At 34.3% G+C, this 7,013-nt stretch overlaps 1 long non-coding RNA gene across 1 annotated transcript; it reads left to right on the forward strand.

Annotated features, from left to right (window-relative positions):
- The first annotated feature begins 2,620 nt into the window (after window positions 1-2,620).
- Window positions 2,621-5,367, forward strand: LOC132040725 (uncharacterized). The gene is made up of 4 exons (XR_009410755.1): window positions 2,621-2,757; window positions 3,987-4,145; window positions 4,617-4,739; window positions 5,198-5,367. It is a non-coding gene; the product is annotated as an uncharacterized LOC132040725 (long non-coding RNA).
- The last annotated feature ends 1,646 nt before the right edge of the window (window positions 5,368-7,013 follow it).

Genomic DNA, 7,013 nt, shown 5'->3' on the forward strand with positions numbered 1-7,013 from the left:
GACATTGGCTTTTTCTTCGCCTTTTTGGTCAAGGACCAAGTTAAGTCTTCTTGCTTGTTTCGGTACTCTTTAATTTCTCACAATAATGAAGAAGGTAGGGTACAGTTGTATGACTTTAAATAGGAAGATGATAAGAAGTTTCCCATAGCCAACTTTTTTTTTTGCAACAATATTTATAGACACGATATAAAAGTTTATAATAATATATAAAAGGGTCATTTCGGGTAAATATTTTCTCCAAATAAACATAGAGTGTTATTTTCCCTTAAATAAATGCTCACGAATATAAGTAACATAAAACAGCTCGTGAACCAAATAAGTAAAGGTGCAATTTTGCATAATTTCGCAAATCACAGAGGCAGTTTTAGATTTTTTTTTTTGATAAATAATAGTTTCGTTAGCTGAGTTGGCAAATAAGAGCAAAATATGTCAGTTTTGTAACGGTGAGATCATAATTAGCATAATTTTAAATTGAGGGAAAAAATGGACCATTTCGCAAATTACTTTACTATATATTAGAAAAGGGCTTGATCCAGCCAAGTTTCAACATGGCTGCTTGTTTGTAGGTCAATAAAGTTGCAATCATGGATCTTTTAGTCATTTCATCATTAGCTTACATAGCTTGACTTATGTGTCATTTGTTCCTATTGCCACTGCAAAAGTTGTGTAGAGAGTTCTCTGTCTCTGTTCTTTGGGTCCTTTTTCCATTTTTTCTAAATTTTCAGGTTTGCATTATCCTTCTGAATCAATGTAGCTGCACAATTTCCTTCCCGTCCTTTTTCCTTCATCGCTGAATCCGTCGATCCCTGTGATTTTTCGTTGTGGTTTGCTTCTCCAAAAGTTAGCACTCTTTGAAACAAGAAATGGGTGTTGGCTGACCTTCTTTTCTCCATCTTTGCTCTATTCAAGGTACCCACTCACTTTAAAAAAGTGAGTTTAAGATTGAACCTCTGATTATATCGATTTGGGGTTGTGTGCTTCTGGACTAGGGTTTTAATTTGAGAATTGTAGAATAGTGTTAATGTAGGCTGTTTTGTAGTTTGTTCCAGCTAAATATTCAAATGTTTTTCCTGGTACTTTTTTTCTTTTTTTCCAATTTCTTCAATCAAAACTCGAAAGTTGTCTCTCCATTTTTTAATGCTTTTACTCGATTCAAAGGCTTGTACTCAAACTTTTGGTTAATGCTTCCCCCAGTATCGAAGCATTTTCATGGGCTTTCAACTTGCTCCATGCTATCGGTTTCTCTAGCAAATTCCTGGCAAAATCGAGTTGGGAGTTTTCTCTCGCCATCCGTCTTAGTTGAGACTCTTGTGTTGTCCCTCTGATGAAAGAGAACTCATAAGAGGGAGAGGAAGACAAAAGATAAGTAGCAGTTGGAACAAAAAATAGTAAGGTAAAAACTTTTATTGTAGATAGCTATTTTGTTTATGACCGTTCCCAGTAATGCTTGACTGACTGTTTAATCATATGGAATTCTTGATTTCGTCCTGTGCATCTTCAATTATTTCCTTAAGAGAAGAAAAGGGAAGTTAATTGTTTGGCACCTTCAAGTCTCAGTAGTACGTACAGTTTGTTATCTATTATTTAACTTTACTACCTTATAATATAGGCTACAGCGACCCCAATAAGTTGGGATTAAGTCATAGTTTATTGAAAGTATAGACTCCAAGAATCAATGTAGAAAGGGGAAATTGTCTAGCCGAGCATATTTAGCTCTAAGCTGGTATGCGGATAGCTTTTTAGTCTTGCTGCCAAATAATTATAGCGAGTTCTCTCATCTTTTTTGGATTGAGTGTTTACTCCAATTCACTTGGCTCTCCTCAGCCGACTTTTACACTTTCAGGTTAAGTGCTACTCTTCAACTTTTTCTCAAATCTTCTTCAGCCCTCCATCTTCTCTTATTCTTTTTTCCCTGTTTTTTGAATATTTCCTTGCTGTTACAATTTTCAGATTTGTTATGACTTCCTCAATCTTCTAGCAACATTGGAGGGAAGGCAAATGGTGGTTGAAGATGCAGATAGAATTCTTTGGGGCAAAGCAAATGATGGAATTTACACTGTGAAGGAGAGTTATAACTACTGGAGCTCTCAAAATGGCATTCTTGAGGAATGGCCTGGGAAACATATCTGGACAACTCTCTCCAAGTCTCCTGCTTCACTTGGACTGCTTTAGAGAATTGCCTTACACAAGACAATCTCAAGAATAAAGGAATAATTCTTATCAATAGATGTTTCATGTGTGGTGAAACAGTAAACCATCTATTTTTACACTGTCCTGCAGCATCTGACCTTTGGCATTTGTTCTAAACTATATACTCTATCATATATATGCCTATGCAAGCTGGTCACTGTGGAGAGTTGGAAAAACCATCACACACACACACACACACAGATATATATATATATATATATATATATATAAACATATATATATATATATATATATATATGTGTTTTACAGGTGTTTGCTCCCCGTTTTGATTGAAGCAGCTTCTTTTGCCCACCTGTAACCTTGCATCGTCTTGATGCTTTACTAATGACATTTGATTACTTTACCAAAAAAAAATTCAGATTTGTTACTCTTTCAGGGTTTTGTCAATTCTACTGTTCTCAGAGTTTTTTAATCTGATATGAATTGCTAGGATTGGGTTATAGATGTTTCTATGTAATATATATATGTATGTCTGAGTCTATGTTGCAGAGGAGCGCTGATCAAGTGAGTTGGAAAGCGAAGTCTGAAGCTTGTCTTGGGTTCTCGGTTAGTTTCTTATTTTCCTTTACTTAGGGTTGTGTATTAAACTATAAAAATTGGTTGCGAAAGCAGAAATTTATTAGCCTCATTTTTTTTTCCCCTTTGTTCAAGTTTAAATTCCATTACTTGAAGTTTTGATATTTCCTCCGTGTTGTAATTATTGTCCATTCGTGTGTTTATTTTTCTTAGATTTCCTCAAGTTGTTGATGCATAGGAACTGTAGATGTGTTGATATGCAGTGCAGCTTATTACAAAATGGACAATTCTTTCCTCTGTTCTAATTTTATTTCAAGTGTTACAAGAGATGGTCTATTATAATAAGAATACTTAACAATGATAAGGAGATTATTGATCTAAATCTAACTGGTGTATCCCTGTACATGGTGCTGTTTCGAGTAATGCTAATAGACTTGATAAATTGGCAGAATTTAGATAGTGAATCTTAGCCATTTTGCTCCGTATAGGCGGCAACAATATCATAGTGAAGTTAAAAAAATTGACCTTAATAAAGTAAAGATTTTTTTTTTTCTAAGGCTAAGATAATCAGAGAATAAAACAGCATTACTTATGCTAAGTTATGGAAGAACTATGATATAATTGATCTTTGCTGGCATGTAAAAGAGGCCTTTTTGAAAAGAGGCCTTTGGCAAGTAAACGCTGCTGAATTGAAGGGATGTCGTCCTTATGACAATTCAGTTTTTGTCCCAACATCTAGTACATGCTTCTTTGGGGTTGTCAGTGTCTCTACCAAATAGAGTTCTCTTTTTATATAGGAGACAGTACTTCTTGCTGAAACAAGTGAGGAATAACTTGATTTCCACTTCTCGATGTACAGAATTACAAATACATACGTCTATTTGTGTTACCATCATAATAATCTGTTATTTGTTCCATCATAACAATCTGTTATTTATTCGTAATTAATATATCAGCTCTTAAGCCCAAGTGCAGAGAGTTGCAAACATCTACTATACCTAACAACTGATTGTATGACATAAGAGAAGGATTGAGTTACTGCTTGCCATCCTTCCTTAATTATCTTGGCATCACTTAATGGAACTTACTTATTAGTGTTTTCTTAAGGCTAATTTGTTTAGATTTTGCTATGCAGTAGACTGATACTATGTTCCTTGTTCATGCTTATGTTTTGATGTAGAATATTGATCGGAAATATGTTCCACTTAGCACATTTAAGGAAAAGGTGTTCTTCTAATTTTCAATATTGTTGTTTTTAGATGGTACTTTCACCTCAATTTGTGACTGCACGTTTTAAGATTCAGGATAACTTTACCATTGTTTAGTGCTCTGACGGGAAAAACTGCTTTTGGATTCACTGAGTAGGCGACATCAAATTACATAGAGCTCTCTCACTGTTTGAGAAGTATAAAAATCAGGTGAGCTACATGTTGTGTGTTCATTGAATTTGTTGAATCTCTATAGAAACCGTATCTGAAAATTTAGCACGTGGAATGAGAGTACTTTTCCTAAATATGTATAATTTGTGGTGCTGACTTTACTTTCCAATGAAGTTCTTTAATGTATAATAGACGCAATATAGGGAAGAAAACGACTATTTTATTTTACTCATTTTAAAGGTGTAGGCCAACCATACTAACATTTGCACAACAACTAAATGAAACTTAAAGGGCATAATAATAAGCCTGCAAGATCTGCTCTCTGTATCCTTCTGGATATATGTTCTTAGTGACTAAAGGATTCAACAAAATGTGGTTCTAGAAGTTGCAGTTTGTTAGGATTCAGATGATAATTAACCGCAATGCATCATGTTAAAACCTCCGCGAATTGCAACTTCTAACCTCCGCAAATTACCCAGGGGATTTCATTTTTGGTTTCTCACCTTGCAGGCTGATGGTTGAATTATGAAAAAAGATCAGCTTACTGTCAAAATCCAAATCAAGTGAGGCACAGGAGCTTTTGAGTCATCTACACAAAGGTAAAAGTGTTTAACATGACTAAGTGCAAGAAAGGTAATTTAGCACTAGAATTTAAGTTTGGATAGAATATGAATATGATGTACATTTTTAGGCTTTGTTAGAGTGTTTTTCAACTTTGGCCGAGTGAGTTGTTCGTCTTCTTCTTATGAAATAAACCAATCTTTTTCCACTTATATTATAGTTGGTGCAAATGTTCAGTCAGGCAATTCAAGCTATTTCTTTGTTATGTTTTGTTTCTTTGAGCTTCATTCTTTGTATTTGAGTTTCATGTAGTGGGCGAGCTCTATTTTAATACTGATGTTTTTCCCTGTATATTTGAGTGTGACGTTATGCATCTAAACCATGATATATAAACTAAGATAAAAGTTGTAGATGAACTTATAATCTATCCAGCAAAGAGAGAGAGAAACATGATATTGTCATTAGTTTGCAGTTGGTCTTTTAGAATATGAGCATTGTCAATTGATTATTACTACTTCATAATTCTACAGGTGTGCTGAGAAGAAGAAGACTAAACACAGCATGGAGAACTCTTTGCTAATATGTAAATAGTACCTCCGTTGTTTTAGCATTTAATAGTCCGAAGCTGGCATGGACATAAGGAATGTGTCATTTGCCAACCACATAACATCTGTGAATGGATATTTTGTTCCAAAGTATTGTATAAGAATGAAACTAGGGTTGCTTATAGCTGTATTTTTGAGTCAAATTACTAACAAGCTATCTTAGTATGAAGAATGAGGCAAAAGAATCATGAATTTAAAGCAGCCTTTCTATATCAAAAAAAAAAATAGGGTTAAACTTATTTTGAGTCAAATTACTGACAAGTATGAACATTTAGTAATACATTCAGTAATTAGCATGTGGTGCTGTTTCTGTCTTTGAGAACATTTACATGTATCGATTCTTATTATTTGCAATTTCACATCAATTTGAAGTTGGTAGAAAAATTAACAATATTTACGGGCCATGTCAGTTTAGTTACAAAAGTAAGTTTGAACCTTTTTTCAAATAAAAATATATTAGGTGAGCCTATGGAGAGGATGGCAAATTTGGAGTCAATAACTGAAGGTTCTACAAGCATAAGGGTATTTTTGGGAACTAAAATGGTGTTATATCCCGCATTTTTGTACAATCGGACAATTCAAGGTAATTATGGGGGAATGACAAACAAGGTCTTACTTTTGTTTTGTTAAGCATACGAGTTGCTTATGAAAGATTTGGAAGTGAAATTAATGAGGAAGGTCAAGGGCATAAAGGGAAATTTGCAATACGACTCAGGAAATATGGAGAAAGACGAAGGGCAAATTTGGAAGTTGGAAAAAAATTTATTTTCATGAATTACAAGAACTAGCCCAAAATATAATTGGGCTTGAAATTTTTTGTAAAGGAAAAGAGGCCCAACCGGCCATACAAGTGGCTAGGCCCATTTGGAATTAAAATTTTTGGTAAATAAAAGGTGACCTTCCATCCATATCTCATAACTTTCAAGAAGTTTCAAGAGAAAGAGAACAAGAGAAAGAGAGAGCAAAGTTCTAGGGCCTTTCGGCCAAGAGGAAAAATTTCCAAGAAAAATTGAAAAAATTTCTCCAAAATTATTTCCTACTAAGTAAAAGTGGTCCCTAACAAGGTGGAGTAATCATTGGAAAGAAAATACAAGTTCTTGAAGTTACAACTTTGGCTAGGTTGAAGGATCAAGGAGAAGGTGAGAATTCATCTCCTTTAGATGTTATGAATATTTATGCATGTTGTAGTATGTGAAAGTGGATGAAATTCATGAAGAATATTGATGTTGTGTTGTAGCCGTGAGGTGTAGCATGTGTATATGTGTGTAGGAGTCATGATTCAATTATGTTGTCTAGTGTTTGGTTGTTATGGTTGTAAATGATATGTGGAAAATGGAAGTGGAATGAATTTGGATAGAATGTAGTTGTGTGTGCATGATATGGCCGTATAGTGTGTGGTGTGTATGTGGCCGTGTATACTTGATGTATAGTCATGTATATTGGTGACTTGTGAAAGAATAATGAGCGAGTTGTAATTAATATCTTAGTCGTTGTGATGTAGATGTTGTATCGCAAATAAAGGTTTGACAAGTTTGGTGAAGTGTTGGTAATTGGAAGATTGTGTATATTGAAAAAAAAATAATGTTCTTGCATGGGTAGCATGAAATGGTATTGGAATGATGTTGTTGGAATATATATTATAAGGTTGCTAATGTGTTCATTGAAGTCGGAAGGTCTTGAAGGCGATAGTAAATTGAGACCATGCATCTTGAATGGAATATGTGAATTGCTAGTGTGATTG

This window comes from Lycium ferocissimum, chromosome 12 (assembly GCF_029784015.1).
Source record: "Lycium ferocissimum isolate CSIRO_LF1 chromosome 12, AGI_CSIRO_Lferr_CH_V1, whole genome shotgun sequence".
NCBI lineage: Eukaryota > Viridiplantae > Streptophyta > Magnoliopsida > Solanales > Solanaceae > Lycium > Lycium ferocissimum.